The following is a 15,577-nucleotide window of genomic DNA, read 5'->3' on the forward strand; positions in this document are numbered from 1 at the left end:
CAGCTGCTACATCTTTGTGATTCTAATTGTGGCACCACCGTATTTAAATTGTTTTTTTCTTGTTGCTCATAATATTTTATCCTTGTGCTACAGGTTTGAGAATTTGACTATGATATTCCTATAGGTTTTCCTCATATAATGTCTTTGAGGTGGTGATTAGTGAATTTTTTCTATTTCTGTTTTCTGTTTTTGTTCTAACACTTCAGAACAATTTTCTTTAATTATTTCTTGTATTTTTGCATCAAGATTCATTTTTGATCATAGCTTTCAGGTAGTCTGATTATTCTTATGTTTTCTCTTCTCGATCTGTTCTCTAAATCAGTTGTTTTTCTTATTAAATGTTTTATATTCTCTTCTATTTTTTCATTTTTTATATTTTGTTTTATTATTTCTCTTGGTCTTTTATAACTTCACCAGCTTCTCCCTCCCCAGTTGTTACTTTCAAGAAGTCATTTTCTTCCTTAAGATTCTGAACCTCCTTTTCTAATTGGTTGATTTTATTTTCATAATCTCATTTTTCTTGTATTGTTCTTATTTTGTTTTTAATTTTTCCTCAATCTCTCTCATTTGATTTTTAAAGTCTTTTTAAAGTTCTTCTACGAATTCTTTTTGGGCAGGTGACCATTTGACATTACTCTTTGGGATAGGAGAGGTTTTTTTTTTTGTTTTGTTTTGTTTTGCTTCAGTATCCTCCTCTGAAGATGAACCTGGTCTTCTCTATTCCCACAGTAACTTTCTGTGGTTGGATTCTTTCTCCTGTGCCTGCTCATTTTTTTATAGCAGCTTATTTTTTGTAATCACATCTAGTCCTGGGGATGGTGCCTCTGGCCTCAGGTCCTCCTTCAGTCCCCTCTAGCTTGGAATCAAAATCAAGAACTCTGCTCTCCCATAAGTGCCCCCATCTAGTGGGTCCCTGCCTTACTGCTTCTGCACTCACTTGGTATGTGCTGGTTCCTTCTTGCCCAGCGCAGCTTCTCAGCAGCACAGCTGGGTCTGGCATTATTTGTCAGCAAAGGTTCCCTCAATTTTCCCCAACTCAGACCTCTGACTTCCAACACCATCCAGGAAATGAAAGTTCCTGTGACTGGGCCAAGGCTACCTCCAACCTAGCTAGCCCCAGGGCTTGCCACTTGCTATTTCTGTGGAACTAGCCTGGAGGTGTTTACTCGTCACAGGGACCAAACTACAACCCTAGGATTTTTCTTTGCATCTTCTACAATTGGCCCAGGAGGACCATTGTTCTGCCCCAACTCTTGTTTATTTTTACCTCTCTATGTTCGTCTTGAGGTGCTATTTTATCTTGTTTGTAGGGGAAATCTGGAGAACTTGGAATTTTCTGACCTATTACACCATTTTCCCAGAATCTTCTGTACATTTTTGTAGTCATTGTGTATATAGTTCAGCTTATTTTACATCAACTCAAGTTAGTCTTTCTATACTTCTCTGTATTCAACATATTTGTTGTTTCTCGTAACACAGCAATATTACAAATATTCATATACCACAATTTGTTTAGTCATCACTCAATAGATAAATATCTTTTTTGGCTCTAGGACTTATTACGCGCACACACACACACACACACACACACACACACACACACACACACACACACACCTCTGTGTGTATATGGAACCTTTTCTTTTTGTTAATAAGCTTCTATGTGGTATGTGCCTAGCAGTAGAATCCCTGGGTCAAAAGGTATGAACATTTTAGCTACTTTATTTGCATAATTCCAAATTGTTTTCCAGAATGGTTGTACTAACATAGAGCTCAACCAATAATACATTAGTATGACTGTCTTTCTACAATTCCATCCACACTAGTTCCATCTTTTGTCATCTATGCCAATTTGCTGAATATGATGAATGTTCTTTTTAATAATAAAATCATGTCACTCCACATATTTCATAAAAATACATACAAATTATTTTCCTAACTAAAATTTTATTCTAATAAAATTAAGAATTTATTAAAATTTAACACACAATGTTAAAGATGCAACAAAATAGTGTAATAGATAGTAATAAATCTTCATAACTTCATTTATATTTTAAAATAACTATATTACTCTGAGTGGTAGATTTGTTTTTCAATATAAAGTTTACATAAATGTGGAAAAATTGTGGTAATATTGCTACTTGTAATTTTTCGCAACCATTGAAAACTGTTATTTTGTCCTTTTACAATCATTAGATTGTAAGCTCCTTAAGGGTGGGGACTATTTTTGTCTTCCTTTGTACCCAACAGTCTGTGCTTTACACATAGTAAGCACTTAGTAAATGCTTGTTGATTTGACTTGTCATTCAGGCATTTCAGTCCTGCAAGATTATTTGTAATTTCATTTGGGATTTTCTTGGCAAAGATACTAGAGCAGTTTGTCATTTCCTTCTGCAGCTCATTCTACAGATGAGGAACTGAGATAAACAGGATTAAATGACTTGCTCAGGGTCATACAGGTATTAAGTGTCTGAAGCCAGATTTGAATTCAGGGAAATGAGTCTTCCTGACTTCAGGACCAGAACTCTATCCACTGTGCTACCTATCTACCCTACTGATTTGACTTGACTATAGTCTAAAGTCTCATTTCATAGGAATAAGATAAGGGTAAAATTTGTATTGGTTTTATGTTAAACTAGATAATTCTTTATTCATCTGTAGTCAAAACAGTAAAATTTTCAGGTTCAAATGATTGTTTCAACAAACTACCAACAAGTCTATTAACTATTCTTGTTTAGATGTAGTAAGAATAAATGTATCATATTTGTCCATGGTAAATGGGTTCCTTATCCATTCATATTTAGAAATATCTGGATCTTCAAAATAAAACAAGAATTATCAATATTAATGATTAATAATCAGGTCTTTACTTCTGTTTTTTGAAGGATAGTATTATAGAATTGGGAAGAATATGAAACATTATTTGGTCTTTTCTTTTTATCCCTAGCTATAAATTTCTGTAGACACAGTCCCTTTATCTTTCCTGGATCAGAGTATAAATTTGAAGGCTTTGAACTGATTGTTTAGAATACTCATTTTTCAAAATCAAATACTTAAGTTTCATGGGAAACTTTTATGATTAAATGAATTAATTCATTTTTCTTATTACCTATGATTTTCTCTTGTATTTCAAACACCTTTCAAAGTACATGGGCATGAGAAAGCCAGTGTTTCACAAAATGATATGTGATCCAATTTGACTTGCCTCCATATCACAAAATTTCACAAGGGGCCATATTTTTCACTAGTGCTGCATTTAGTCCTAACATCAGTTAAGCTCCATTAGTTCAGAGTCCAATCTAATTTTCCCATTTTGTATCATTTTCACTTCAAAATCTGTCAATTACATTGAAATTTTCTCTGTAGCACTATAGCTGCAGTAAATTGAAATTTGCAAAGAAACCAATCTCCTCTAACATCACTTTCAACAATATACAATACATTTGTAATCAAATGAGTACCTTTAAATATATCTGTTGCTTAATCCACTAGCAATGCAAAATTGAAAGATTTTTATTTTCTATAGTAATATATTACAAATGTCATCAGACATATGAACAATTCTCCTTTCCACAGCATTATCTTCAGGTAAAAGCTTTCAAAGCTTCTCTGCATGATTTGACAAGTATCATTCCAGCCACATCAATAGCTGCCAATTTTCTTCCAAATTAGTGTGGGTTTTATATATATACCTGGCAATTTTGTATACAGCCTTATGTGATATAAGCAATGCTTTTGATTTCACATATTTTTAAGGCTTATTTTTCTTGCTAAAAGCATCTCATTTTCTCTGGGAAAAAAACATTTTGTCTTACCCATGTATTAAGACTGTTTCAATTTTTAAGATGCTGTTTCAATTAATTCAGTTTCATGCTATCAGCAAATAAATCATTTGTTCAAAACAAACACAATAGTCTTTCCTCTCCATCAATAATAGTACTTGGGGGTTCCAAAGATAAATATTTGACTGAACCTGTGATATCATTAGCATGAAAAATTCCTGATGAGGAAATTCCTTTTGGGGATCAGCATCTGTTCTGCAATATATAAGATTTGAAAGTTGCCTGGGGCATTCAAAGATTAAGTGTTTTGCTCAGGCAGGGTTACACTGCCAGTATGTACAAAAGATGGGACTTGAACTTGGTCTTTCTGCCACCAAGGCCAGCTCTTGAGTCACTATTCCATATACATACTCCATGACAGTTACAATGGATATTTTTAATATTTTTACTATTTACTTCATATCTCTGTATTTCTACTACTTGAACTGTCTCTATTATCTTTTCTTGTACTAGTTTTGGCTACTCTGATGGATTTTTCACCAAATTGGTTATGTATATGTTATTCATTGTTAGAGACAACAAAAAATTTAAGATACTTAAACATAATTGTTGAAAATTTCAAATAATTGCCTAATAACCATTCTCAAGTTATTTCAATTTTTTTTAAAAAAAAATTCACACTTTTTTGGAAAGCAGTTTGCTGAATTATACTAACAAAAATGAATAACTGAGAAATACAACATGTTATACTATTTTTACCTTCAACACACATTAGTTAACTTCTAGTTTACACATTTCACATTAATATACCTTAAGCAGCCTGAAGAAACAACTTATCTGTGGCATAAGCCTATACTGACTGATGGTGACAATAGCAGATCATACCTTCATAAATGCTGACTAAAGTTTGCATATATCATATTAAATAATTGTGTGTTGCATTTATTGTCCTTGGCATGAATTATCTTATTAGTCTCACTTTTGCTAATTTTCATTTAAATGTTGTTTTCACTGAGAAGAGTCATTTGATTTATGTGAAAGTTGGGATTAAAAATATCTGATTTTTTGGTCATTATTTAATATACACACATGCAAAGAGTTTGTGTTCCCGTCCCCTAGGCCAGGATACCCAGAATAGGAAAACTGGCTTAGCATGACCTATTCAAGACAAACCCATCAGTATCAACAAAGCTTGGCTAGGAATTACTCCCTTTTTCCCAGCAAGATGACAGAGTACAATCTTACTACTCGCATCGAGCACTTTTTGGACCTCCATCTGGTCTTCCCGTTGCTTGAGTTTCTCTCAGTCAAAGAGATACATAATGAAAAGGAATTACTTCAAGGAAAATTGGACCTTCTTAGTGACACAAACATGGTGGACTTTGCAATGGATATGTATAAAAACCTTTATTCTGATGACATTCCTCATGCTTTGCGTGAAAAAAGAACTACAGTTGTTGCACAACTAAAACAGCTGCAGGCAGAAACTGAACCAATTGTCAAGATGTTTGAAGATCCAGAACAACAAGGCAAATGCAATCTACCAGGGATGGTCTGATGCTATTTGACTACTTGGCTGATAAACATGGTTTTAGACAAGAATATTTAGATACACTCTATAGATATGAAAAATTCCAGTATGAATGTGGCAACTATTCAGGAACAGCAGAGTATCTCTACTTTTTTAGAGTGTTGGTCCCCTCAACTGATAGAAATGCTTTGAGTTCACTGTGGGGAAAAATAGCATCTGAAATTTTAATGCAGAACTGGGATGCAGCCATGAAAGACCTCACAATATTGAAAGAGACCATAGATAATAATTCTGTCAGTTCTCCACTCTAATCTCTTCAGCAGAGAACATGGCTGATTCATTGATCTCTATTTGTATTCTTCAATCACCCAAAAGGTCGAGACAACATTATCGATCTCTTTCTTTACCAGCCACAGTATCTTAATGCAATTCAAACCATGTGTCCACATATTCTCCACTATTTGACTACTGCAGTCATAATAATCAAAGATGTTCAAAAACGAAGACAGGTATTAAAAGACCTAGTCAAAGTTATTCAGCAGGAATCCTACACATACAAAGATCCTATAACAGAGTTTGTCAAATGCTTGTATGTTAACTTTGACTTCGACAGTGCCCAGAAAAAGTTAAGAGAATGTGAATCGGTTCTTGTGAATGACTTTTTCCTGGTGGCCTGCCTTGAGGATTTCATTGAAAATGCTCAACTCTTCACATTTGAGACTTTCTGCCACATTCATCAATGTATCAACATAAGCTTGTTGGCAGATAAGTTAAACATGACTCCTGAAGAAGCTGAAAGATGGATTGTCAATTTGATTAGAAATGCCAGGCTTGATGCCAAGATTGATTCCTAATTGGGCCACGTGGTTATGGGTAACAATGCAGTCTCACCCTATCAGCAAGTGATTGAAAAGACTAAAAGCCTTTCTTTTCAAAGCCAGATGCTGGCCATGAATATTGAGAAAAAACTTAATCAGAAAAGTAGGTCAGAGGCTCCTAACTGGGCTACTCAAGACTCTGGTTTCTACTAAAATACTTTGGAAGAGAAACATATTGAAAAATTCTCACTTAAATAAACATATACAAAATGTTTAGTTCTAGATAGAACCTGAAATATTGTGAATTTGAATAAAATTGGCTATGTTTCATTAAAAAAAAAAGACAAACCCATCCTTTCTCTTAGTCATCCCTGCTTCCTTGTACAAAACCTTCCTTTGAGACCACCCTTTTAATAATATACTTTATAATTTTGCCAGGAATATGTTAGGCACCATACCCTATATCATTTAGAATGAGATGGAATGGAATAGCAGTTGGAATAACTTTTGCCAAACTCCTGCCTTGGGAGTAGCTCTCCTAGTCTCTATAGCTTTTTTAAATACCACAAACAGCAAGTGAACAATGAGATTTTCAAGTTCTTTCAGTGTTCTGAGACACAATTCTTCCAAATTTCATTTTACTTTAGACCGTATTTGTCCTACATTGTCCAGTACGAAGTTAAGTTTCTACATACAAATTGAGGACAAAGTAAAGTTGATCTGGCTAAATATAAGATCAAGAGTGGAGAGAGAGTGATATGAAGTCATAGCAGGGGTAATGGACTGAAAAAGTCCTGAGGGTTAGAGGAATTAGAAATTTGAGTGAATGCAATAATAGTTATAGATAATAGAGAGAAGGAAGATATGGCAAATTTATATTTTATTTCTGTTTTCTTTATGAAACTCTACCATCCCCTCAAGCTATTGTTTTATATCTTTCCTCCCCTTTTCAGCAAAACTCCTAGAAAAAGATGTCTACACTCACTGCCTCCTCTTCCTCTCCTCTTACTGCTCAGCTCCTTGAAATCTGGCTGTTGACCTCACCACTCAATTGACACTAATCTCTCAAAAGTTGCCAGTGATTTTTTATTGCCAAACTGAATGGTCCTTTTTTCAGTCCTTATCTTTCTCAACCTATCTGCTGAATTTGAAACTGATGACCACCCTCTCTTCTCTGGACTGTGACATTACTCTGTCTCTTAGTTCTCTTCCTGTTTGTCTGACCACTCCTCAGTCTCCTTTGTACATTTGTTATCCAGATTATGGCCTTAACATAGGTGTTTCTCAAGGCTCTGTCTTAGACTCCCTACTCTTCTCTCTATAACCTCTCACTTGGTGATCTCCTCAGCTCCCATGGGTATAAGTATGTTGCTGACTCCTAGATGTATATATTGAGCCCCAATCTGGTAGCAATCTTCAATTTCACATAAATATCTGTTGGAAATTTCCATATTATATGTCCCAGAAATATCTCAAACTCACCTTGTTCAAAATAGAACTCATTATATTTTGCCCAAACACTCCTCTTCCAGACTTCTTGATTTCCAGCAAAGGCATTAGTTCTTCCAGTCTACAAGGTTCATATTATATCAGTTGCCAAATCTTGCTGCTTCTGCCTTCACAATTTCTCTTACACAGAACTCTTTTCTGTCTATTCATATATCTACCATTTTATTTCTAGCTTTTATCACTTTTTACCTACTTGCACTGAGTAGGAAAACACTTTCTACTCTCCCTCCCCCATAGACTGATTCATTTGGTAGTCTGCCTTTCAGTCAACTAATCTGAAAATCACCAGGAATCTCTTGCTACTAGACCATGAATTATATATCCTTCACAAAATAGCCAATTCCATTGCTAACGTATTCTAATTGTTAGAAAATTCTTTCAAATAAACCAAAATTTACCACCCTATAACTTTCATGCATTAGTACTATAGAACAAGTCAACTCTTCTGTAACTGACATCTCTGGGAATATTTAAAGACAACAAAAATGTATCTCCCCTTAATTTTCTATCATTTAGGTTAAAAACTCCCAGACTTGTTTGCAAATCTCAATGTAAAGGTTCTACTATTGTCTGTTCAACTTCACCAATAAGTAAGGTGTCACAAAGTTCACTCCATAAAGCCCCAGACCTGCCTCTCTACCATTACCTCCACCTGACTTCCCACCTTCACCCCTATCTCCTTGTGTATGTAAGTCTCTTACTGATCTCTCTGCTATCACTCTGTTTCTGCTGCTGTCCTTGGCTGCTACATTCATTCGCCCTTCCTGTATTTCTAGGATGTTTGAGAAGCAAACAATCGCTTCAGTTCTGGTTTTCTTTTTTAAAAATGAACAGTTTTATTTTATTTTTTAAAATTAACATCTTTTTATTGAATGTCCATCTTTTGTCATTTATGGTTAAGCAGAGATTTGCTGGCTAAGTCATCCTGAGCTTCAGTGCTTTGCAAAACAATATTCCATTCCCTCCTGTGTTTTCTGGTGGTTGCAAAATAGTTTTGAGTTATTTCAATTTCTTCTTTTATTTTAAGGTATTTCTTCTGTTTGCTTGCAGAATTAGTTGTTTCTGAAAAGAATTGTTACATTTAACCACTACGTGTATTGGAGTTTGAAGCGTTGGGGTTTTGTGTTAGTTTTATTTTTTTCTGGAGGAGATTTTTACATTCTTTCAATTGGTATTTCCTTTTATGGGTACAGAAGTTCTGGACAGTTTTCTTATATTATGTATTGCATTGTAGTGTTCAGATTTTTTTTAATTGTTCTGTTCTTCTAGGAGACCTATAATTTTTATATTCTCCTTATATATCCTGTCTTCAAGATCAATGTTTTGCTTGAATTGAGAACACGTTTTCTTTTAATGTTTCTGCTTTTTGATTTTCTTTTTCTAGACTGTCCTTAATTTCTGTGTATTTCCAATCCCAATCAGTTGTCCTTTCTTTTGTTTATTTGGTGAGATTTGTCATAACAGATTTAAGGTCTTCTTTTCTACCAATTATTTCTGGTGTTTAGGTCATACATTCTACTTTTTAAATTCTAATTTCTCTTTTAATCCACTCAGAAACAGTGTGATATGGTTCTATATTCTGAAATTCCACGGGGTCCTTTGTCTCATCAAGTGCTTTCATTTTTCTTTGTTTTGAAATATTTATTCACAGAGGTCTGAACTCATTTACTAGCTCTGAAGGCCATATTTCCTTCTACTATTAATGCTTTCCTTATTGATTTATCTTCTTATGCTAAGGATCTTTGCGTTTTCATCCTTCTGAGATTTTTGGTAATTTCAGTCTTCTTTTTCCCCTTATTTTCCCCTTTCATTTTCAAACTTCCTCTCCTGTGATGGTGATTTACCTAGGGGCTGGATCTTAAAGTGTCTCACCCTCCTTCCACACTGCTGATTCAGTTTGCCACCTTAAGTCTTTGTCCCATGTGACTTTTCAATGTCAGAACTGGCTCCAGCTTAATGCTAGACTCTTTCCCTTAGGTTTAGTGGTTCCCACACACAAGCAGTGTCCTGTCCTGTTCTCTCTGTTCCTCAGTTCTCTGGCCCAGAAATTCAGAGTGCATGTTGGTGCTACTTCAGCCAGGGTTGATTTATGTAGTTTGGAGTTTATATATCTGAAAGGGAAGGCATTGGGGGGTAGGGGTGAGCTCTAGTTCAAGCCCAGATACATGTTCTGCCCTATTCCTTATGTTCCTGTGATTTCCTGCAACGATCTTTTGCAGCATAGAACACTGCTGTGGAGCTAGACACCAAAGCCCCAGCAAACTTTCACAGCCTGGAGGCTGGATCTTCACAGCACTGGAAAGAGGGAAGTAGGGACCAGATTGTAAAGTTGGGTTTTGTTGCAAGTTCACGGGCCAGGTCATTGGTTTAGCTAATGTAGCCTCATTGCCAGCAGCATGATGGGCAGTAAGGGAAGTGGGGTGAGTGAGATCAAAGTAAGAATATTTCATGGGACTTTTTTTTTTTAACCTTCTTTTGGGTTCCTGGTGTGCTAGACATAGAGATAGCTGAAACTGCTTTCTCTTTGGCACATAATTTCTGTTTTGGAGAAGTCTGAGAAGTCATGAGGATCAGAAAAAAAAAAGTCTTCATCTTTTTGGTCACATACCCCAAAAGTGAATATGTTCAATTTCATCTAAAGTGTTAATAGGGTTGTCATTTCAATTTCTTCTCTCATTTCTTTACACTCCAATCCTAATGCTAGTTGATGTCTAGTCTGTCCAACAAACATCTCTCACCCCTACCCCAAAGTCCTAGATATTTCCACAGAATCACAAACACTAAGAAGTTCAAGGGAACCTTAGAGACAAGTTAGTCACAACCTATAAACTGAACAAGAATTCTCTCAACAACATACATGAAAGGTCATCTAAGTCTCAGTTTGATGACTCCAGTGAGGAGCAATGCACTACTAGCTAAGGCAGCCCATTTTGCCTTTTGATAGCTATAATATTAAGAAGTTTTCCCTTATATCAAGACCAAACCTACTTTTCCATGATTTCTAACCATTATTTAATCTTCCTCCCCCTAGGGTCAGCAAAATAAGTCCAAAACCTCTTGTCTTTGACAGCCATTAAAAAACTTGAGCACAACTGCTATATCCCTTCTGAGTCTTCTCCAGACAAAATATCCCCAATTCTTCCAGCTTGTTTTCATATTATATGATCTGGAGAGCCTTTACAATCCTCATCCATCATCCATCCATTCTCACAATCATTCATCATTAGATGGTCTCCAATTCATCAGTTTGTTCTGAAATGTGATACCCATAACTGAACATAACGTTCCAGATATGTTCTGTCCAGGGCAAAGTATAAGAGGCAGGACTATCATCTCCCTAGTATTAATCTCTTGATAGAATGTAAATTCCTTGAGAAAAAGGACTTTTATTTCTGTCTTTGTATCACCAGTGCCTGGTACACGGTAGCTTTGTATTTGATAAATGCTTGCTGATTGACTGACACAATGCCTCTCAAGGCAACCTAAAATCATGTTAGTTTTTTTTGGCTACTCTATCACACTGTTTACTACTGCAGTTCACTGAATTCATCAACTCTTTTTCAGATGAACTGCTTGCTGCCTGGCAAAGGTTCCCTCATCTTAAACTTATAAAGCTGATTTCTTTCAATCCAAATGTAAGACTTTAAATTTATTCTTATTAAATTCCATGTTAATCAATTCAGCAAAATGTTGAAGCCTGTTAAGGACTTTTTGGAATTGGGCTGTTATATAATGTGTCAGTTATCCCTCCTGGCTCTGTGCCATCTACAAATTTGATAAGCCTGCCATTTATGCCTTCATTGAAATCACTGATAAAATTGTCAAACAGTACAAGGCCAAGGACAGATACTGGGCATTCTAATGGAGATTCCTTCCAAGTAGACATCAAATGATAATCTATCGATCAAGGCATCAATCATAATCTATCAATGAAGCACCTACTATGTGTCAGCTATTGTGCTAGACCCTGAGGATACAAATACAATGAGTAAAAATTGCCATGAATGACTCTTCTTTGGGTTGGGCTATCCATTTTGAGTACAGTCCTCGATTGTTTACTAGGCTAAGTAGAACAGTTTTATGGCATAGCTAATAAAGAAATTAAGAGCTTTTTTACTGAAAGGAAATAGAGTATTATGATCTAGTGCATGTTATTCACAAACAAAGTCCAGGTCAGGGCCAGGAACATGAAGTTATTGGCACTTAGTAAAGAAACAACAGCATTATTACAACTGAATTATTAAAGTAATAAATTATTATAATGCCCTCCCTAGACAAGAAGCTTATGAGACATAATAAAAAATCAGAAGACCTTGCCAAATAGTGACCTAAAGGAAGACTATTTTCCTTTGGCTGTCAATATATCGAGATTTTACCCCATATTCAGCCTAAAATAGTACATTCTGCTACATTTTCATTTATGGTCATTTAAAAACACTTCAACATGGCATTTTCTTTGAAATATGGTGACAGTTGAATTTAGCAAGATAAAAAATCTCATAAAATAATGCTAAGAAAGACAGCAACCACTTTCACAAATCTTTAGCTACTCTGGGACACGAAGATATGTCTTAAAGCATCTTTTTGCTATTTAATGTTGGATGGAGTTGATCCTCATATGAATCAAGGTCAAGTCACCACAAAAAAGAAGCCAATGAAGCTGTATTGCATAGTTACTGGGAGAGAAAAAAAAAGTTAAAAATATCTAAATTATGGAATACCTAACACGTCTTCCTACCAAGAAAGCTTATTAGTCACCATGACACCAAAGCAAGTCAATTCTTGCTCATATCCTTTACAGCATATTTATAAACCAAATAATGGAAGGGGAAAATATTATACTTTTGACCTTCCACATTGGCCAATTGTCCTCCATGACCTATTTTGATAATAATAAAAAAAGAAAGAGCTACTAATTGAAAAGCAAAGATACAGATGCAGGAAACATACTCATTAGGGTTATTCCTGTATGTGTTGATCTTCTGTTTCTATTCCCCAGCTGCAGATCACAAAAGAGATGAACTAATTTGAGTAACTTTAAAACTTAGCTGATACTAACCTACATGGATGTAGGCCTAAGAATCTGAAAAGATAATGTTTATTATAATGCACAAAATATCTTTACTTTTAGCTTTACATTTTAAAATAAATTACTTTAGAATCTGCTCAAAGAAACACAAAAATAGACTTGGAAAAATTTGTTGTTAATACTTTGCTATTATATTCACCATGTTGTACTGACACCTAGTGGTTTGAAAAATTAGGTGGGAATGTTACACATGATGCTATATATAGACAGATTTTTTTATTTCCTATTTTCTATCAAACTCTATAATACCTTTTTATCATTCCCTACATGAACAAATGAAACATTATGTATAAATGTACACATATACATACATGGAAATGAGCACACACATATAAACTGAAGTACTCAAAGCATAAATTGACCTCAGAGTCAATTTACTAAGAAATAGCTTTGAGAGGAGGCTGTTAATATTTTTAAGCATATAAAACATATTAGACACCATACAGAATATAATTTGAAAATACTCAATCATTCTAAGAAGTTTTTGAATAATCCCTTATTTTGATTTAGTGGCAACCCTGTGTTCTTAGAGGTTATTACAATGAAACACAAGTTGAAAAAACTTCAGATACGGCCGTGTAACAGACTGTCTTCTGTCCAAGAACCATACTAGCTGAGTACTAGGAGGGTCACCATCAGATGTATGGTGCATAGATGACAGCTTTCTGGTAATCTGGGACTTCTGAAAGAGATAAAACACAAAATAGGCTTCCCTCTTGGGGCACCCTTCTATTTCTACAGTTAGGGTAACATAGTGATAGAAAAAGAGATGGAACATGTTAAGAATCAGCTAGCTATTAGCCTAGCTATAAACATTAATTTAAAGGATGATACTAAATGTGGGGTCTTTGCCCAGGAAGTTAAGCTCCTTTAAGGAAGGGACTATTTCATTGATTTGCATATCTGTAGCATCTAGCATAGTGCCTTACACCATTTTTATTTGTTTGTTTTTTTATTGGACTTAAGAATTCATTATTACAGAAAACTCAAAATGAGAAAACTCACTCTATTAATGCAGATCCAAACCTAGTCTGCAATTTATAGTTTAAAAGAGGTGCTGGAGCATTGAATTGAAGTGGCTTGCTCAAGGTCACACAGCCTGAATGTGTCAGAAGCAAGACTGAACCTAGGGCTTCCTCAGTCTGAAGACAGATTTCTGTTCACTATACCATGCTGCCTCTCACATACTAGTTGCTTCTTGAATGAGTAATGAATCAGTAAAGTCAAGTCAACAAGTATTTCTTAAGATCTTACTATTTGACTATTGTGCTATAAGAAATGATGAGTAGGCAGACTTCAGAAAAACCTGGAAAGACTTGTATGGTCTAATACTGAGTTAAGTGAGCAGAACCAGGAGAACATTGTACACAGTAACAGCCATGTTGTGTGATGACTAATATTGATAGATTTAACCCTTCTCAGCAATACAAGGATCTAAGACATCTCCAAAGGCCTCATGATAGAAAATGCTATCCACATCCAAAGAAAGACATGCAGATTGAAGCATACTATTTGCTATTTTTTTTTCTGTTATGTTTTGTTTCCTCTTTCTGGTGGTTCCTATTGGTTCTAATTCTTACTTAAAACATCACTAATGTGAAAATGTTTAATAGGAATATAAACGTATAGCCTATATCAGATTGCATGCCATCTTGGTGAGGGAGGTGGGAAAGGAGGGGGAGAAAAATTTAAAATTCAAAAGCTTATGGAAGTGGTTGTTGATAAATCAAAATAAATTAATTAAAAAAAAGAAATTAAAAAAAAATCTTACCATTTATCAGCCACTTCAAAGCCCTAGGAATAAAAACACAAACAGAACAAAAGGCAGTCCCTGCCTTCAAGGAACTTTTATTCCCACGAGGGAAGGTCACACATAAAAGGAACCTGAAAAAAAGAAGGGGTAGTGTCAAAGAGATGAAAGTGCCTAGCATGGGGACCTGGAAAAGAAAGTCCGGAGACTCAAGAGTGCCGCTGGACAAGAAGACATGGATGACCCAGCTACCTCTGTAAAATGAAGGTTCTGGGAGGAACCAGTCAGCCAGAGGGAGAGGCTGCTGGGAGAGGTCCCTTCTACATGCCTCTCTAAAAGAACAATGAGATCAACAAAAGATGAGAAGCTACTTCAATTTAGGGGTGAAAAAGATATGACCTGCCAAGAGTATTTCACATCTATGCCACAGGAAAATTACTTTGGCAGTGGCATGAAGGATGAATTAGAGAAAACAGAGACTTGAGGTATGGAGAATAGTTAGGAGGCTTTGACAGTAGCTTTGGTATGAGAAAAAGAGACTGAAATAGGGTAGTAATAGTGGAAGTGGAAGGGAGGCCAGAGAGATATGTCCACAGAATTTGGGAATATTAAATGTGGAGGTCTGGATTTAAGGGACAGAGAAGAGTCATGAATGACCCCAAGATTTCAAGCCTGGGGGGAAGTGGGGAACCATCAACAAAATCAAGGAGTTAGGAGGAGCAATAGGTTTGGGAAGGAAGACTGCAAGTTCTGGTTTTTTATATGCTGGGTGTGGGGTATTGACAGTGCACTCCCGTAGAGATCACAAACAGATAATTGAAAAGGCAGGACTAGAGCTTGAGTATATTAGAACTAAAGAGAGAGGGTTGGAAGATGCCCACATTTAATCCAATACACTACAATCAGTAACTGCATTTTCTCTGGCATATTGCTGAGAGAGAAGAGCCATGCACCACCTCTCCCAAGACTAAGTCATGAATTATGGGTTTAATTCAAGCATGGTTTGTACCAGGAACTCATAAATCTACTTCATTTGCTTTTAAGAGTACCATGCCATTGGGAGCACTGAGTGTAGGATCAGCCAAGGAATCAATGGGC

General features: G+C 35.6%; 1 pseudogene; it reads left to right on the forward strand.

Moving 5' to 3' along the window:
- Positions 1-5,007: 5,007 nt before the first annotated feature.
- LOC114045925 lies at positions 5,008-6,389 on the forward strand (annotated as a pseudogene).
- The last annotated feature ends 9,188 nt before the right edge of the window (positions 6,390-15,577 follow it).

This window comes from Vombatus ursinus, unplaced genomic scaffold (assembly GCF_900497805.2).
Source record: "Vombatus ursinus unplaced genomic scaffold, bare-nosed wombat genome assembly UNPS02014779.1, whole genome shotgun sequence".
Classification (NCBI taxonomy): Eukaryota; Metazoa; Chordata; class Mammalia; order Diprotodontia; family Vombatidae; genus Vombatus; species Vombatus ursinus.